The following is a 20,629-nucleotide window of genomic DNA, read 5'->3' as shown; positions in this document are numbered from 1 at the left end:
CAGTCAGTGGTTAACGAATGGGACCAGGAACCATGAGGTTTCGGGTCCCTGGCCTTGCTAAGTGGGTTAAGGATCCGGCATTTTCGTGAACTGTGGTGTAGTTCTCAGACACCACAGCTCGGATCCCGCATTGCTGTGGCTGTGGCATAAGCTGGCGGCCTCAGCTCTGATTCGACCCCTAGCCTGGGAACCTCCATATGCTGCGGGTGCAGCCCTAGAAAAGGCAAAAAGGCAAAAAGGCAAAAAGCCAAAAAAAAAAAAAAAATCTGGGAGTTCCCTCTGTGGTGCAATGGGTTAAGGATATAGCATTGCCACAGTTGTGGCATGGGTCACAGATATAGCTCAGATTCAGTTCCCGACCTGGGAACTTCTACATGCCCCAGATATAGCCAAAAAGAAAAAAATAAAAGATAAATTAAAATCTATAGGAACAACAATTAATTAAAAGTGAGTTTTGACTGTAGTAGAGATTTAATTTAGTACTTTGGGATAGAATCAATAGTTTCATGTAGAACTGTGTAGCTGGATTCCAAATCCAGTTGAGAAGCAGTCACTTGTCTATTTAAACTCTTCAGTGCTGGTAATCAATAGATAAGAATGTGTGCTTTGGAATTCCCCTCAGTGGAAACCAACCTAGCTAGCATCCATCAGGACACAGGTTTGATCCCTGGCATGGCTCAGTGAGGCCAGGATCTGGCGTTGACATGAGCTGTGGTGTACGTTGCAGATGTGGCTCAGATCTGACATTGCTGTGGCTGTGGCGTAGGCCAGTGGCTATAGCTCCAATTTGACTCCTAGCCTGGGAACCTCCATATGCCACAGGTGCCGCCCTAAAAAGGAAAAAAGAATATGTGTTTTGTTGCGGGGAGCCGAGAAGATACAAGAAGCCGAGGAAGGGAGCTTGCCTGAATAGTGCAATTCTGAGGGCAGTCTCTTAATCAGAAAAAGAGGCCTGCCTGAACGGTGCAGTTCCGAGGACAAGTTCCTAATCAGGAAAAGGGGCCTGTCTGAACGGTACAATTCCGAAGGCAGGTTCCTAAACAAGGGAGTGCCTGCCTGCACAGCACAATTCCAAGGACAGGCCCCAGAAGATAATAAGGCTTGCCTGCTGACGTAGGTGGAAAACTAAATTTCCCAGGAAATAATTTCCATTTTGTGTTGCTGAGTGGGGATTGTTCCATGGATAACTTAGTCTTTTCTGTTATTCACTTGCTATTCAGTTTTCCTCAGTCTTTCCTGATTATTTACTTATTATTCTTATTTCCCATTCTTATTTTCCTGTGGTGATTTGTGATTTAACAAAGTTACAACAATAATATAATAAGAATTTCATCCTAAAGGACTTTCCCCTATTTAAATCCAACTTAATTAAAATATAGTGTTTATCTACTAACTAGTTATACAGTAAATTTTAGAGTTAGGATTTTAATGAGGTTCATAGAAGTTAGACATATATTATTCTTGACCAAAAGACACCTAGCTATGAGTTATAGAAGCTTTTAAGTGATATCTAGTTAAGTTGGTTTATATTTTCTTACACTGTCTCCCTGCCATAACGCTTTAAAGATAAGCACCAGTCTAAAAACAAGATTTGTGAATGCCAAATTCTTGTGTCTGTGAACTCTTCAAATTGTAAAGACTGGCTGGCCATGGGATGATTTGTACTGTCTCCTCCTTTCCATGATTTATTGTACCTAATTGCCCTTAAATTGTACTCACTAAGTTTAGTTAAGATAGAGATCTTAAAACATGATGTATTGTACCTAATTGCCCCTAAATTGTACCCTCTAAGTTTAGTTAAAACTAAGATCTTAAAACATGATGTATGGCTGCTATACCATGTAATAGTTAACCAATGTACTTTTAACACTGTGATGTAATCTGTAGCAAAAAGCTGTCTATATAATCAACCACTTATGCCAATAAAATTTGAGCAGTCCAGCGCCCTGAAAGAAGGGACAAAGAGGCTGTCTCTGTAATTGTACATTCACCGACATCGCATCCCTTTCCTATCGGGAAAAAGCGTACACTCCCTGGCCGCCGGAGCTGGCCTCCGGCATTTTGTCTTCATTGTGAGTTGTTTAAAAATTGGTAAGAACCTGATGTGTTAGTTTGTGATTTTAAATAATCATTTAGAGAGTATAATTAAGTAAGTTTATAATCAATGTTTGACTACCTGGGAAAGTTTGACTTTTTTTTTTTTTAAGGGCTGCAACCATGGCATGTGGAAGTTCCCAGGCTAGGGGTTGAATCAGAGCTGCAGCTACCGGCCTACACCACAGCCACAGCAACACAAGATCTGAGCTGCATCTTCAACCCATACCATAGCTCACAGCAATGCCAGATCCTTAACCCACTGAGCATGGCCAAGGATTGAATCTACATCTTCATGGGTAGATTGGGTTCATGACTGCTGAACCACAACAGGAACTCCATCTGCTGCAACATTAATGTATAAAGTGCAACCCCAAAGTGACTTACTACATGTTCATGTAGGTGGGCTGGTGAGGCTCTCTTTCAGACTGTGCTTTGAGTTTAGGTTTTGTTCCATGCGTTTATATTCTGGGACAAGAGGCTACTCAAGGATCTTTTTAAGGTAGGTGGCAGGGTGCAAGAGAGTAGAAACAGGTGACTTAATTCCATGACTCAAACTTGACAGGCGCTCTCTCTCCTTTTTTTTTGTTTTGTTTTGTTTTTCATCTGTTTAGGCTTACAGCATATGCAAGTTCTCAGGCAAGGGGTTGAATCATCAGAGCTGTAGCTGCTGTCCTACACCGCAACCATAGAAACACAGGACCCAAGCCACATCTTCAACCTACACTGCAGATTATGGCAACACCAAATCATTTTTTAAATTTTTAAATTTTTTTGCTTTTTAGGGACATGCCTGCAGCATATGGAAGTGCTCAGGATAGGGGTCCAATCGGAGCTGTATCTGCCAGCCTACACCACAGCCACAGCAATGCCAGATCCAATGCCGGCCTACCTACACCACAGCTCACGGCAACTCTGGATCCTTAACCCACTGAGAAAGGCCAGGGATCGAACCCACAACCTCGTGGTTAGTAGCTGGATATGTTTCCACTGAGCCACTACTGGGAACTCCATGCTGAATCCTTAACCCACTGAACAAGGCCAGGGATCAAACCCATATCCTCATGGATACTAGTCAGATTCTTAATCCACTGAGCCACCATGGGAGCCCCTGTCTTTGTCCTCATTCCTAATTGCATACTGGTCAGTTGGTCTACTGGTTTTGCCTACAGACTTCAGTGGCTCCTAAAGTTATTTTCCCTGGTTAGGTCAGGGCGTAGTTGCTCTTCCTTTCTGGCCTGGCCCTCCTTCAGCTTTCTGGCTGCAGACCCTCTGAGTCTCTTCCCTACCCTGCCCCCAGCCAGCCTGTCCATCCTGAATCCTTCCATTGTGAGATCATCCATCTCATTGCCACAACAAGGTCCCATGGCAAGCTTCTGGCTGTCACCCCTGTGCCCTGTGTCCATGTTATTTACCTGAGTACCAAGGTAGGCTTTGGAGTGCAAATTATTTCTCTCATTCTTTCTTTTTCTCTCAGAAAGGGACCTCAGTGTTCCAGTCTTTTAATTAGGCTGGGGCATCACATGTTGAGGTGAAGCCACTCAGCATAATTCTCCCAGAATCCCACATGGACAAGATGTCTACCTTGCAGCATGAATTTTTCTTTTCTTTCTTGCTTGCTTTCTCTCTTTCTCCCTTTCTTTCTTTCTTTTCCTTCCTGCCTTCCTTTCTTCCTCTCCCTTCTTCCCTCCCTATTTTCTTCCTTCCTTTCTTCCTTTCTTTTATCATATCAAGCTTTATATTTCCTTTTTACAACCAGACTTTGTTTTGTTTGTTTTTGCAAGTCAGCATCACATGCTCTGATTTTTCTGAGCTGGCTCTAGGTTTATATTGATTGCCTCCAAGGTTTGCATGAAGTGTGTCCTTTTCCCTTTTTTGCTCTTTTTTTCCACCATCCCCCAGACCAGAAGAGGAAAGTTTTCTTTTCCTTCTTCTCTATCACATCCTCTCTCTAACCCCCTACAGAGTAGGAAGCTTCTTGGCATCATGTCTAGGCAAAAGAAGAAAAGCTCTATGATTTGATTTGCCAAGTCTAGCTGCTAACATGTTAAGTGAGAGCCAAACAGATGTAGAAGATTAATCTATTTCACCTTGACTGTTTCTCATTGTAAAATCCTAGTTTACACATCAGAAGCTGGCTATTACTTCTTTCATTCCTAGTTATCACTCTTCCAGAAAGATAAGCGCTTTTAGCTTTTTAAAGAGAAGGTCATATCTAGGAAAAGCAAAAGACAAAAACACTGGATTTTTTCCAAGTTCAGCTGCTGTTTTACTGACACTTTGTATTTGTCAGGGCTCAAGTTGAATAATATTTGAGAAAAATTGATTTGTTTCCACTCTCAGGTATACTATCTTCTTAGGCAATATGGTGGAACACAATCTAGGATATGAGTGGCATGAAAGTTGATATTCACTTGTAAATAGCCATTAACTTTATGTATGTATGCACTTTGTGGGTTGGGGGGGCAGCCACAAGTGATGAAACTTTTCTAAGCATAGGAAAGAAAAATAAATGAATCATCTCCAAGTCACTTATTATAGGCTAGGCAATAAGAATCCTTGTCATGTAATTATTACTCACCCTTAATCTCTGATCAATAGATGTCTCATTCGCATTGTCATGATTCCTGTATCCTCTCTCTGTGGCCAAACTTTGGGATATATGACTTTTGGAGTTGCTTTGCTGTGATATTCAGCATCTCAGAAGGAGATAACATTTCTTCTCTTGGTTGACAGGTGCCTGGGAAGATTAGAAGCAGTATTCTAACAGGAGCCATAACTCAGAATTAATGCTGTTCCTGCCTTCAGGAGTTTTAATAAATAGAAACCAAGAGTTCTTGTCGTGGCACAGTGGAAACGAATCTGACTAGGAACGATGGGATTTCGGGTTTGATCCCTGGCCTCATTCAGTGGGTTAAAGATCTGGCATTGCCATGAGCTCTGGTGTAGGTTGCAGATGCAGCTCAGATCTGGTGTTGCTGTGGCGTAGGCCTGTGGCTGCAGCTCCGATTTGACCCCTAGCCTGAGAACTTCCATACACCAAGGGTGTGGCACCCCCCCCAAAAAAAAGACACAATAAATGGAAACCACTTCACACATACTCCTATTCAGAGTTGAGTTTTTTAGAAACTCCTAGTGGAGATTTCAAACCAATTTCCAACTCTTTCAGGACTTGCTAAGATCTGGGAAATGAACTGATAATGAGGAAATGCTACACCTGCTTTATTTATTTATTTTTTTGCTTTTTATGGCCACACCCGAGGCATATGGAGGTTCCAGCTGGGGGTCTAATCGAAGCTACAGCTGCAGGGCTATGCCACAGCCACAGCAACGTCAGACCTGAGCTGTGTTTGAGACCTACACCACAGCTCATGGCAATGCTGGATCCTTAACCCACTAAGCAGGGCCAGGGATTGAACCCAAAACCTCATGGTTCCTAGTTGGATTCATTTCCGCTGTGCCACAATGGGAACTCCTGCATCTATTCTTTTACTGTGCCGGCACCTGCAGTTGGCAGAAATACCTCGATAACAAAACAGTCTGATAGCATCGTGTCTTGTGGAGTGATACTCTGAGAGTTACAACTCTCTTGGTAGAACATTTCTCCCTCATATATCTCTCTGGAACTTTAAAATCTTTTGAAATTCAGAATCATACTGATATAAAATTTATAGGAAAATCTAGACTCTTAGATTGATTATCTAGTCAAGAGGAGAGCTGCAAATATTTTAGAAGCATTCTGGGCAAAGGGAGAAATAGCATTCTAGGGACAACTACCGTATTACTCACTGCTCTCTGTAATATGAGCTCAGTTGCCATGAGCACGAGGCCCCTGAGACTAGAGCTGTGTGTTCAGATCTCCAGGGTACAGTCAATTTGACTCCCTTCCACGGCCTTATTCAGCCTATCAACCCCAAGCTGCTCTTGAACTTAAAGAAAGCAAACAAGTGGCTGGAATGATGTCTCAAAGCTCAGGTCTTACGGATTGCTTAGAGAGACAGATAGAGCCTTTCCAATTCTATACCTAGGGGACCCTAACTGTAGGTTGGCTGGAGTCTCAGCATTTTCAGTTTTTGCTATAAACCTTGGCAAAGTCAACCACCATTTACAGCTTACCAAAGTTATTTCTTTTGTTATATCTGGGCAGAAGTCTCTACTGATTCTTGCTCCCAGGCACCAAATTTGGGTGGATTCAAAGATGCCTAGGGTCCTAAGAAGAACCTAAAGACATACCGGAGTTCCTGTCGTGGCACAGTGGAAATGAATCTAAGAACCATGAGGTGGGGGGTTCAATCCCTGGCTTTGTTCAGTGAGCCAAGGATCTGGCATTGCTGTGAGCTGCGGTGTAGGTTGTGGACATGGCAAGATCTGGCATTTCTGTGCCTGTGGCGTAGGGCAGTGGCTACAGCTCTGATGAGACCCCTAGCCTGGGAACCTCCATATGCTGCAGGTATGGCCCTAAAAAGACACACACAAAAAAGATTTAATATTTTTTTGGTGTATAAAACAGTGATCTTTGTAGTTCCTGCTACGGCACAGTGGGTTAAGGATCTAGTGTTGCTCCAGCTGTGGTATAGGTTGCAGCAGCTGCTTGGATTTTATGGAAGTATTTAAGAATCTGAGAGAAAATACTTTCTTTTTAGAGCTGAACCTGCAGCATATGGAAGTTCCCAGGTTAGGGGTCTAATTGTAGCTGCAGCTGCCGGCCTATACCACAGTCACAGCAATGTGGGATCCAAGCCGAGTCTGTGACCTACACCACAGCTCACAGCAATGTTGGATCCTTAACCCACTGAACAAGGCCAGGGATTGAACCCACATCCTCATGGATACTAGTCATATTTGTTTCTGCTGTGCCACAATGCGAATTCCTGGGGAGGCTTATTCTGAATTCCTTCAGTTTCAAGGGCCAAAAATAATGAATAGCTAACAATAATTCTCACACCTTAAAGAAAAGGTGAGGCTGCCTCAGGATGGCCCTATCCTTCTGACATCATCCATGACCAACTTCCAGACTGTCTCAGATGATAAGGGGCATTCAAGTTGCTTTTTTTTTTTTCTTTTCCTGAGCCAGGATCAAATCTGCACCATAGCAATGACCCAAGCTGCTGCAATGACCATGCCAGACCCTTAAATTGCTGAGCCTCAAGAGAACGCTAGAGGGCACTCAAGTTCGAAAGAAACTTGGGAAGAGGGCAGGGTGCTGTGCATTTCTTTTCTTTTCTTTTTTAGGGCCACATTCTCAGCATGTGGAGGTTCCCAGGCTAGGGGTTGAATTGGAGCTGCAGCTGCCATCCTACGCCACAGCCATAGCAACACGGGATCCGAGCCACGTCTTCAACCTACACCATGCTCATGGCAACACCAGATCCTTAACCCACTGAACAAAGCCAGGGATTGAACCCGTGTCTTCATGGTTCCTAGTTGGGTTCATTACTGCTGATCCACGAGGGCAACTCCTGGTATTGTGCATTTCTTCTTCTTGTCTCCAAGAATGGGAGACACAGTAGGGAGAGGAGAGATGTAACCTTTATCTGAAGCCAGGTGCTATAGGCTTCAGTGGAGCCGCTGCAAAACTTGGGAAACATTCCTGGAGTTGGAGGGACACAGAGATCGATACTGGACTCAAACCTGCAAAGTCTGAAGTTGAGGGGTTGCACCTGGGTTTTAGAGGGTAGAACGTGCTTCAGCAGGTCAAGAACACAGGCATCTTTTCCCTGGGCTAGGGTGAGCTTTGCAGATTAAACCTGGGCATGGGTTGAAAGGGGCCAGTCCCCAGAGGGCCTCCTGAGGGAACCACAGCAGGAAGAAGCAACAGATGAAACTTCAGAGGCTGAAGTGGAAGCAGGGATGCCTGAAGAAACATCACCTATATCACAGGAAGTGGAGACAGCTGATCCCAGAGGTTGGATGGTACAGAGCAGGTAAGGGTGAGGCTTCACCAAAATTGTGCCCCAGAGGGAAACAGTGCCTTGTCCAGCGCTGCAGGGCAATGGGAGATCCTGAAAGAGGGACGGCGTGGTATAACAAAACACACAAGACTCTTTTACATCTAGAAAGCGGGGGACCAGGAGGTACCCTGCTCGGCAGAACAAAGGCACCTAGGCTTTAGCCCACATGATCTTATTAGGGAAGGTGATATAGATTAATGAGCAAAATCAGGTGCAGGTAATGATAAAGCTATCTTAGTAGTTGGGCTTTTGCACGTGTGCCAAAATTTGTCTACTGCAGAGTTCAGCAGTTTCAGTGGTCTCCAACAAAAGAGTATGCATTTGGAAACTAGCACACCCAGATAAAAAACTAGCACACTACTGGTCAAGGACAGTTCCTGCCCCTTAGTCTTCATCCCCACTCCAAACTTGTAAGGAGTTCTAAACTGCAGCCAGCAGGTGGGGGAAAGGATAACATGAGACAGAAGAAACTAACACATCCCCCCTGTACGTCTTGATTCCATCTGAGCAGAAAGAAAGGAGGAGAGATGCTTTCAATTGGGTCAAAGTTTAGAGCTTTGATATTTCACCAAACTTGATTATTTAAGACCTGAAAACGAGGAGTCCCTGTTGTGGCTCAGTGGACATGACTCCAACTAGTATCCAGGAGGATTCAAGTTCAATCCCTGGCCTCACTCAGTGAATTAAGGATCTGGCATTGCTGTGAGCTGCAGTGTAGGTCTCAGACACGGCTCAGATCCTGCATTACTATGGCTGTGATGTAGGTCTGAAGATGTAGCTCCAGATCAACCCTAGCCTTAGAACTTCCCTATACCTCAGGGGTGTGGCCCTAAAAAAGCAAAAAAAAAAAAAAAAAAAAGACCTGAAAACAAGAACATTCCTTTATTACCGAGAAGATAAGAAAACCTATGAGATCTGCCAAAGATTTTGTCCAAGGAATAAAAACACGAGACCGAGAATTTGCAAGGGCAGTGGACCTGCATGGGCAGGGTCAATGAAAAGGAGTAGGGCCCTGTGTGGTTCCTGGGCACAAAAACCTTTCTGTGTCCCCCATTTCTTATTGTTAGGAAATGGGCCTCATTCAGGCTCTTCTTGAGTTCCAAGGGGCAGATTCAGACAGTTGAAGATCAGGGCAGGGAGGAGATGCAAAGATGAGGGAGGAGCAGTCAAGCAACAATAGTACAGCCTTGGGATAGAAACCTGGTTCCATCTCAGGAGATACACAGAAGATGTAGGCATCTTATACACCTAAGAGAAAAGTTATATTCCTCATGCTTCTTTTAGAAATGAATATTTTTATTTTTTGTCTTTTTGGGCCACACCAGTGGTACATGGAGGTTCCCAGGCTAGGGACTGACTGAATCAGAGCTGCAGCTACCGGCCTACGCCACAGCCACAGCAATGTGGGATCTGAGCTGCATCTGCGACCTATACCACAGCTCATGGCAACGCCAGATCCTTAACCCACCGAGCAAGGCCAGAGATCAAATCCCAGTCCTGATCTAGTGGGGTTCGCCAAACACTGAGCCATGACGGGAACTCCTAGAAATGAATACTTTAAAACTGAACAGCTTGGAGCCCTTCCTTGTGCTTCTCCCTTGTTGGATTGCACCCTAAACATAATCACCTGTGAGCTAAAGATTAGGCACCCTGAGCACAATTGCCTGTGGGTTAAAGATTATTAGTGTATGATGTTTTTCAGGAACTTTCCGTAGTTTGTTCTAATCTCTGATTGATATGCCCTTTTTTGCAAGTACTGTTATTCTAGGCAATCATCCACCAACATCTCCTGATGTCAGCTTTGATGACTAAAATCCCCACAAGAACGAAGAATGCATATGTGCCCCAATCCTGATTTTTATCTGAAATCCCATTTTTCTCCCTTTAGACTATAAAACTCCCTGCAATTCTGCCCCAAAGGACTACACAGTCTTTAAGGCATTAGCCTACTGTGGCCTTCTTTGCCTGACAAAGCAATAAAAGCTATTTTTTTCTCCTTCACCCAAAAATCTGTCTCCGAGTTTCTACTCAGTACCGATGGACAGAGGCTGAGTTTTGACATGATGCTGAGTCCCTGTTGCTTATGTTTTGGAGAAGATATTCTTTATAATTACCATCCTCCTGTCATCCCTGTCCTATGGCTTAATTCAAAAAGTTGGGTTCAAGTTTCTGACTTTGCACTTGTGAGAAAGTGATTATTCTTTGGCACATGGCATTTTAACATAAAGCAAATTTTTGTTCCAAATTCTTACTGCTTTGCTTCAAATGTTTTTGACGAACACTATGAGTCATATTTCACAGGATTGGAAACATGAGTTTCCAAACCTCCTTTTGGAAACAGCACACAAATATGTAACTGCAAATTGTAAACACTCATAATTTGTGTTCCTTGTATAATAGTAACACAGTTGTGAGTTCCTGTTGTGGCTCAGCAGGTTACAAACCCGACTAGTATCCCTGAGGATGTGGGTTCAATCCCTGGCTTTGCTCAGTGGGTTAAGGATCTGGTGTTGCCATGTGCTGTGGTGTAGGTCACAGACATGGCTCAGATCCATCGTTGCTGCAGCCGTGGTGTAGGCCAGCAGCTGTAGCTCCAATTAGATATTGCCAAATTTCCTGGCAAATAAATTGTACAAATTATATACTCTTTTTTTTTTTTTTTGTCTTTTGTCTTTTTAGGGCTGCACCCTCAGTATATGGAGGTTCCCAGGCTAGGGGTTGAATCAGAGCTGTAGCTGCCAGCCTACACCACAGTCATAGCAATGCTGGATCTGAGCCACCTCTGTGACCTACACCACAGCTCACCTCAACAACAGATCCTCAGCCCACTGAGCAGGGCCAGGGATTAAACCAAGTTCTCATAGATACTAGTTGGGTTTGTTAACTGCTGAGCCATGACGGGAACTCCTCAAATTATATTCTCCTTAACGGTGTAGGAGGATGTTGTTTTCTCCTTATCAGAAATGCTGATTTTTATGATAATTTTATTTTTAAATTTAATTTAATAAAAAAATTTGTTGGGATATAGTTGACTACAAAGTTGTGTTAATTTCAGATGTGTACAGCAACGTAAATCAGCTATACATTTATATATATTTATTCCTTTTCAGATTCTTTTCCCATAAAGGTTATTATACAATATCGAGTAAATTTCCCTGTGATATGCAGTAGGTCCTTATTACCCATCTATTTTATATACAGTAGTGTGTATGTGTCAATCCCAGCACCCTATTTCTTTTTTAATTTTAATTTTTATTTTTAGGGCTGCATCTGTAGCATATGGAAGTTCCCAGGTTAGGGGTCAAATTAGAGCTATAGCTGCTGACCTACCCCACAGCCACAGCAAAACCAGATCCGAGCTGCATCTACTACCTATGCTGTAGCTTGTGGCACTGCCGGATCCTTAACCCACTGAGCAAGGCCAGGGATTGAGCCTTCATCCTCACGGACACTATGTCGTGTTCTTAACCCACTGAGCCACAACAGGAACACTATCATTTGTATTATTTTTTATTTAATTATTAAATTATTTTTTGGCCACATCCAAGGCATGGGGAAATTCCTGGACAAGGCACTGAACCCCTGGCACAGCTGTAACTAGAGCCACAAAAGTGACAACACTGGATCCTTAACCTGCTGAGGCACTAGGGAACTCCTGTTTCACTTTTTAGAATTCACCTATAAGTGATATCATAAAATATTTGTCTTTCTCTAACTTATTTCGCTTAGTATGATATTCCCTAGGTCCATCCATGTTGCTGCAAATGGCATTATTTCATTCTTTTTCGTGGCTGACTAGAATTTCATTGTTTATATACACTACATCTTTTTTATCCATTCCTCTGCTGATGACAGTTAGATTGCTTCCATGTCTTTGCTATAAAACTGTTGCTACATTTTTAGTTCTCAAAACAATTACATGAGAAAGGAGTAAATATCCCCATTTTATAGACAAGGGAACCACAAGCGAGGTTATAGGACTTGCCCAATTTAACACAGCTGGGAGTTAGGTTTTGGCTCCTGTCCACTGTCTTAGACTGAGCCTGCTGAATGACTGGTGTGTTGCTCTCGATAAGCTCATGACCTCACCTGCTACAGATGAAGAATCAGGGTGTGGAAAAGGCGTGGGAAGAGAGATGTTTTCTAAAGGCTGAAACTGATCACCATGGGGGGAGGAATTCAAAATTCATCTGTAAGAAGAGAAAACTTGCGTTAGGATTTTAGAGAGGCATTATTGTATTGTCAAGTTTACCTGGGGTCAAATCCAAGCTTTACCACTTATTAGCTGCACAGCTTTGGGAAAATTATTTCTTCTGTTACTGCTTCAGGGTCTTCATGTGGAAATAGAGATAATAATAGTCCCTACTTCTTAGAACTACAGGGAAAATTAAAGGAGTTAATGGACATAAGGCATTTAAAACCATGGCCAAAATTTAATGAGTCATTGAGAGGGTGTTGAAATAAAAGGAAATAATGTGAGTCAGGTGAGCATGAGTTTGAATCCTGACTCTGCTATTTAGCAATTGTGTGATCTGGACCAATATGTTAGACTCTCCATACCTAATATATGGCTTGGGTTAATAAGGTTTTTTTTTTTTTAATGGCCACACCTGAGGCATATGGACATTTCCAGACCAGGAGTTGAATTCAAGCTGCAGCTGCAGCAATGCAGGATCCTTTAACCCACTGCTCCAGGCCAGGGGTCACACCTGCATCCTGGTGCTCCAGAGACATTACCGATTCCATTGCACCACAGTGGGAACACCATGCAGTTGAATTTTTTTTTTTTTTTTTTTTTGGTCTTTTGTCTTTTGAGGGCTGCACCTGAGGCATATGGAGGTTCCCAGGCTAGGGGACTAGTCAGAGACACACCTGCCACCTACACCACAGCTCACCCAATGCCAGATGCTTAACCCACTGAGCAAGGTCAGGGATCAAACCTGCAACTTTATGGTTCCTAGTTGGATTCGTTTCTGCTGAGCCACTCGTGTGACTCGCAGTATAACTAGTCGGTGTTGCTTCTACAGTTGAATTCTTAAGCCACTGTGCCACAGCTGGAACTCCAGAATATGACCTGTTTTAACACTGTGGCTATAACAATGATCTCTTCCTATTTAGATGCTAAAATCAGGTTGATGCTGCTTTGAGTGTAGCAACTCAGATTTCCCTACCTTAAAGATAACTAGATCTCTGGATAGTATCTCAAATTAATGTCTGGCTGAAGTGATAGGGATAGAGTAGGATAGTTCACAAGGTAGTTACAGAAGTCCCAGTAGGGGACCATAGATAGAGAATGAAACCTAGGGAACTTTGGGAGAACATGGTAAGTTAATAATCGCTCAGAAAGCCATCAGAATGAAGCAGGCTTGCTTAACAATAAAACCATAAATAAAAGCATGAGATATGCCTCAGGTCATTGAGTGAAAGATAAATTGAGACCTGCCTTCAAGTACAGAAAGATAATGGTCCTTAGGATGAAGGACAGGAATAAGGGAAATATGACATTCCAAAGTTGGAAGTTCCTGGAGTTCCCGTCATGGCTCAGCATCCATGAGGACACCATTCTCCATGCCTGGCCTTGCTCAGTGGGTTAAGGATCCGTTGTTGCCCTGAGCTGTGGTGTAGGTCACAGACACAGCTCAGATCCTGCATTGCTGTGGCTGTGGTATAGGCTGGTGGCACCGGCTCTGATGAGAACCTCCATATGTCACAGGTGCTGCCCTAAAGAGACAAAAAGACAAAACAAAACAAAAACCAACAAAGTTGGGAGTTCCCATTGTGGCACAGTGGAAATGAATCTGATTGGTATCCATGAGGATGCGTGTCCAATCCCTGGTCTTGCCCAGTGGATCAGAGATCCAGCATTGCCGTGAGCTGTGGTGGAGATCGAAGATGCGGCTCAGATCTGGTGTGGCTATGGCTGTGGCATAGGCTGGCAGGGGTCTGACTTGACCCCTAGCCTGGAAACATTCATATCCTGCTGATGTGGCACTAAAAAGCAGAAACAAGACAAAACAACAAAGTAGGAGACCCTCATGATACGGGGAAACCAGAGAAGATTCTATATATTTTAGCATATGTTACCACCCTTCTGCTAATTGGAATAAGTACAGTGATAGTCCCAGTATGACCTCATAGGTTCAAATACTCTCTTACCAATTATGAAGGAGGAGATAATGATGTAAGCATGACGTCTACTCCCTTGGAGAAAGAGGAAGAGGCAGTCCTTTCCCTCTCGCTGCTCTCCTTGGATTATAAAAACGTAGCCCACCTACTCCTCAGGGCAGAGCCTTCTCACCTGCCTGCTTGCCTCCCTCACAAGTGTCCTATCTTAAATCTATTTCTCGCCTATCACTTTGCCTCTCGTTGAATTCCTTTTGTGCTGAGGCACGTAGAACCTGAGCCGCGGTACGTCTAGAAAACCAGGTGAGTGATTCTAATTAAAAAGCCATGGATTCAAGCCCCAATCTGGGTTTTGGCTGGGATGTTTTGGTTTCAAAAGGAAGGACACAAGTAAAATATTTCGTACTGAAAGAAGGGGAAAATGGTGATAATAGTTATCCACTGTTATTTTTGTTACTGAATGTGAGCAACAGTTCAGAAAGGCCAAACAAACCCAAAGAAACCCAAACTTTGAAGCAGAGAGAGGCTTATTGCAGAGCCAAGCAAAGAGAATGAGTGGTTCCTGAGCTCAAGAATTCTGACGAGTTTCAGCGAAGCATTTTTAAAGGTAAGGTGAGGGAGGGGTGTCCCAGGGCATGTGACCCGCTTGTGACCTGTTCTCGGGTTAAGGTCTGAGAGCTACCTGCTGTTGATCATCAAGGAGTAAATTTCTTCCATTTGGTGATTGTTTTAGCATATGAAAAATTCAGGAAATAGGCACTTGAAAGAGGAGCTAATACAGAGCAAATGGGGGCGGGGGTGAGGAATCTGACCTTGGAAGGCCCCTTCGGGTCCTGCTTGGCTACATTTTATCCTCTAAATTTCTCAGCAAAGAAATCTGGATACCAAGTAGGAGGCGAAGATATATGCCTAGTTGTGAAATAGGAGGGAAGGGGACAGGGCACCACCCTTAAAAGAATGACATAGTCCTTGAGGATTTGACAAAAACTGCTTAGAACCAGCTAGATCCAAGAGGGGGGAAGATCTGACTTCCACTGGACCTTGAGCTCCATTAAGTGCTCACCGTAACACAGTAGCTTGCTGAATGGCATGCCCACAGGCATTATGACAGTTCCCAGGCCAGCCATAAGAGGCCAGAAAGTGGGCTGTGGCCCAATTTCTGGAAACCCTTGCCCTTTCTCTGAAATAATTGAAATAATCCTCCTAGTTATTAGCCTATGAAATTGCCCAGCCCATAAAAATGTACCACCCCATATTCAGGACCTCTTGCCTTCTGCGATAGCCCACACTCTGTCTGTGGAGGATGTTTCTCTCAGGGCTACTCGCTCACCTTTTGAGATGGCCCATACTTTACCTATCTCTCCATAAATCTACTTTTTTTCCTAGCTAATCAGTTTTATTAAAAAATTTTAATTATAGTTGATTTACAATGTTGTGCAATTTCTCCTGTACAGTAAAATGTCCCAATCGTGTATGTGTGTGTGTATATTTATAGATACATTCTTTTATTCACATTGTCCTCCATCATGTTCCATCACAAGGGATTTACTATAGTTCCCTGTGCTATACAGCAGGACCTCATTGCTTATCCACTCCAAATGCTATAGTTTGCATCTACTAACCCCAAACTCCAAGTCCATCCCACTCCCTCCCCTCCTCCTTGGCATCCGCAAGTCTGTTCTCCAAGTCCATGAGTTTGTTTCTTTTCTGTAGATAGGTTCATTTGTGCCAAATATTAGGTTCCACATATGAGTGATATCATGTGGTATTTGTCTCTCTTTCTGACTTCACTTAGTATGACAGTCTCTAGTTTCATCCATGTTCCTGCAAATGGCATTATTTTCTTTTTTATGGCTGAATAGTATTCCATTGTGTATACGTACCACATCTTCTTAATGCATTCATCTGTTGGATATTTAGGTTGTTTCCATGTCTTGGCTATTATGAATAGTGCTGCAGTGAACACAGGGGTGCACATATCTTTTTCAATGAAAGTTTTGTCCACATATATATGCCCAGGAGCTGGATTCCTGTGTCATATGGTAGTTCTATATTTAGTTTTCTGAGGAACCTCCATACTGTTTTCCATAGAGGTTGTACCAATTTACATTCCCACCAAGAGTGTAGGAGTGTTCCCTTTTCTCCACACCCTCTCCAGCATTTGTTCTTTGCTTACTAGACATTAACAATGGCCATTCTGACCAGTGTAAAATGGTGCCTCATTGTAGTTTCGATTTGCATTTCTTTAATAATTAGTGATGTTGAGTCTTTTTTCATGTGCCTGTTGGCCATCTATGTGTCCTCTTTGGAGAAATGTCTATTTAGGTCTTCTGCCCACTTTTCTTTCTTTCTTTTTTTACTAATGATGTTTATTTTTTCCATTATAACTGATTTACAGTGTTCTGTCAATTTTCTACTGCACAGCAAGGTGGCCCAGTCACACATACATGTATACATTCTTTTTTCTCACATTATCGTGCTCCATCACAAGTGACCAGACATAGTTCCCAGTGCTATACAGCAGGATCTCATTGCTAATCCATTCCAAAGGCATTTCAAAAACTTTCTTGTGAAATACAAAATATTTGAATACATTTAAAATCTGTGTAGATCATAGCAATACTGTACAATCGACTGATTTTATTTTGTGGGTTTTACCTGAGCATTTGTCATCCAACTCCTTTGTTCATAGTATTGTATACACTTTTTTTTTTTTTTTTTTTGGTTTGTTGATTCATCTCCTTGTTTGGCATCACACCTTTTCTTTTTTTGTCTTTTTGCCATTTCTTGGGCCGCTCCCATGGCATATGGAGGTTCCCAGGCTAGGGTTCTCAGCGGAGCTGTAGCTGCCGGCCTAGGCCAGAGCCACAGCAACGTGGGATCCGAGCCGAGTCTGCAACCTACACCACAGCTCATGGCAACGCCGGATCCTTAACCCACTGAGCAAGGCCAGGGATCGAACCCAAAACCTCATAGTTCCTAGTCAGATTTGTTAACCACTGAGCTACGATGGGAACTCCTCACACCTTTTCTTTCTTGCTAACATTTCTTCCTTCACTAAAAGAGGTGTCTGTTTCTAAATACTACTATGCATGTTTGTACCTGAGCTGTGTATTGAGCTATGAAAGCCTCTACACTGTGGTACAGTCTTGGCATCTTAACACATGTCCATTGATATATGTTCGAAAGTCCTGTGGACAGTGTTGCCCTCAGCCTCCTTCTCCTCCAACGTAGCATATTTCAAAATAAGAAAGCAAATCTTGGGGCAAATCACTGTCATTGGTTAGCAGGACAAAGCCATTAATAATGTCACTACTGGAAGAAATTCTCACGCATTTCAACCAGTAGAAACCAAACTGTCAAACCCAAAGCTATCGACCAGTTCTTTATTATTTGGTTATTCACAGTAAAATTGTCTTATGGTCAATTAATTAGGCAGCAAAAATGCTTGTGGCAAATTGTGTATGAAAAGAAGCTTAAGGTTAAAAAAAAACAACAACCAGCAAAACAGGAGTTCCCTTTGTGGCTCAGCAGGTTAAGAACCCAACTAGTTGATGTGGGTTTGATCCCTGGTTTTGCTCAGTGGGTTAAATATCCAGTGTTGCAAGAAGCCGCACTGTAGGTTGCAGACACGGCTCAGATCTGGTGTGGCTGTAGCTGTGGCATAGGCCAGAAGCTGCAGCTCCAATTCAAACCCTGGCCTGGGAACTTCTATATGCCACAGGTACAGCTCTAAAAACGAAACAAAAACAAACCCAGCACGGTTCTGTGGCCCTCCTGACATTAACCATACAGAAAATTGTGTGTCCAAGCTTATGGGCATGTTTATGGGGGACAGGTCCATAGTATTTATCAGATCTCTAAGGAGTCTAGATTTTCCTCTCTGTTCCAAAAGTTGAGGAGACTCCAGGATCTTGTAAATTCATGGGAAGTGATGGGAAATGTGGAGACTCTTCTTAGCAGGCACTGATCAACCACTTCCTCTTGGACATTCATCTCCTCATTTCTAAAGCTAGGTGATGGGCTGCATGTGTGTGAAAAAGCCCTCAATCCTTCTCTTTCAGAGTGGGATGCCAACAAATAATGCCTAAGCCAAAACAAATCATGAAGGCTCAGCACAGGCATGTCTTATAAAGATGTGGAGATAATGCCAAAAGGGCCATTTTCAAAGAATTCACAGTGGTTGCCATAGGCAGCAGGAAAGAGGCTAGGGGATGTCAGGGCACCAATATTTTTGTGAAGAGTCTTGTAGAACCATCAGACTATTTTTTTTCTTTTTTCTCTTTAGGGCCGCACTCATGGCTTATGGAGGTTTCCAGGCTAGGGGGTCAAATCGGAGCTGTATCTGCTGGCCTACACCACAGGCACAGCAACACAGGATCTGAGCTGTGTCTGCAACCTAAGCCACAGCTCATGGCAATGCCAGATCCTTAACCCATGGAGCGAGGCCAGGGATCGAACCTGCAACCTCATGGTTCCTAGTCAGATTCATTTCTGCTGTGCCACAATGGCAACTCCCATCTGACTATTTTTAAAAAAATTATTTGTTATAGTTGATTTAAAATGTTCTGTCAATTTCTGCTGTATGGTAAAGCGACCCAGTTATATATATATATGTATATATATATATATATATATATATATATACATTCTTTTTCTCTCATTTTCCTCCATCACAAGGGATTCACTATAGTTCCCTGTGCTATACAGCAGGATCTCATTGCTTATCCACTCCAAATGCATCTACTAACCCCAAACTCCCAATCTACCCCCCTCCCCCCAATATCCCCTGGCAAACACAAGTCTGTTCTCCATGTCCATGATCTATTTCTGTTTTATAGATGCTACTCAGATTCTTATTTTATTTTTTATTTTTTGATTTTTAGGGCTGCACCCACAGCATATGGAAATTCCCAGGTTAGGGGTCGAATGGAGCTATAGCTGCCAGCCTATGCCACGGCCACAGCCACAGCAAGGCAGGATCTGAGCCTCATCTGTCACCTACACCACAGCTCATGGCAATGCTGGATCCCTGGCCCACTGAGTGAGGCCAGGGATTGAAACTGCATCCTCATGAATACTAGTCAGATTCGTTTCCGCTGCACCACAATAGGAACTCCTGATACTCAGGTTCTTAACCTGCTGAGCCATAATGGTAACTCCTCAGGTGTGTGATATTAATTAAAAAACAGTACGTTCAAGTCCCAATGTGGGCCACAGCTGGGTTTGAGTCACAGACTGTTGATTCAAGTCCCAGTCTGCATTTTGGCTGGGTTAGAATCCTAGCTCATGGGTTCGAGCCCCAATCTAAGGTGTATGGTTTCAGTAGCTATTGCTACTTGTAATGAATACATTGAATCAGAAGTGCTCCCTCTATGGTGCTTTTGGGCAATCCCCCAAGTATTCCAATTCTTTCTTTTTCCAAAATTATTCCTTCTTCCTGTCTTTAATAGGTATGTAAGAGTATATGGTTTCTTTAGAGCTCTGTTCTTGGCCAGATGCTACAAAAGGGAAATCTGGCAGATTAATTTACTCAAGGGGTGTTAGTGACCTCTATTACTGCAGTTGACAGTGAGTGACCAGAAAGAACTGCAACATTCAATATCAGATAAAGAAAAGCATTTCTAAGCATTTCATATCTCACATGGTTTCTTCTCTGTCAGAAGGATCCTGGGGGCCCTGGTGAACTAGACTTCATATATGCACCAATTTATGCCCTAAGCAAGCTAAGTGCAAGGTAACATTCCAGTGCGGGTGCAGAGATTGACTTCCTTTGGTTTTATGTTTTCATTTGGGGCAGGGTCTTTTCCTTAGACACAAACTAGGCACATTTAATCACTCCAAAAGGATATCTTTTTTTTTTTTTTTAATGGCCACACCTGTGGCATATGGAAGCTACCAGGCCAGGGATTGAATCCAAGCTACCTCTGTTGCAGCTGAGGCAATGCTGGATACTTTAACCCACTGTGGTGGGCTGGGGATAGAACCCTTGCCTCTGCAGTGACCCAAGCCACTGCAGTGAGATTCCTAACCCACAGTGCCAGAATGGAATCTCCTAAAATATCTTTTAACCTGAATAATATGAAAATTTATGGCTATAAACTTATCTTACAATTGTTTATTATTATTATTTTTGTTAGCTAAGATTAGGACTGCTCTGTGGTGAAGGCAGAAAGTGATTCTGTAAAATTTTTATTATAATAGATCCAAACTTTGAATAACTGAGAGTAGAAAACAAATTGAGATTATTCAAGCCATGTCCCCCTCCCTTTGCACTTTATGGAGATGGACTAAAAATATTTCTACTCTGGTAACCATCAGGGGTTCCCATGAGGACTTACAGGAGTTGTGATTTTCCGGACTGCTATTCTGCTTTCTGGGATAAAATGGTAATCAATTTTGAAAACTAAGACTTTTTACAATGCAACTGACCAGCCAATAGCAATTTTCAGTTTTTCATA

The 20,629-nt window shown here is 42.9% G+C and overlaps 1 long non-coding RNA gene across 1 annotated transcript; it reads right to left on the bottom strand.

Annotated features, from left to right (window-relative positions):
• Window positions 4,678-14,723, bottom strand: LOC110262300. The gene is made up of 3 exons (XR_002347121.1): window positions 14,202-14,723; window positions 12,135-12,235; window positions 4,678-4,834 (listed from the first exon to the last, which is right to left on the bottom strand). It is a non-coding gene; the product is annotated as an uncharacterized LOC110262300 (long non-coding RNA).

This window comes from Sus scrofa, chromosome 9 (assembly GCF_000003025.6).
Source record: "Sus scrofa isolate TJ Tabasco breed Duroc chromosome 9, Sscrofa11.1, whole genome shotgun sequence".
Taxonomy (NCBI): domain Eukaryota; kingdom Metazoa; phylum Chordata; class Mammalia; order Artiodactyla; family Suidae; genus Sus; species Sus scrofa.
Note: the sequence above shows the minus strand (reverse complement) of the source record. Positions and strands in the feature narration are given on the sequence as shown.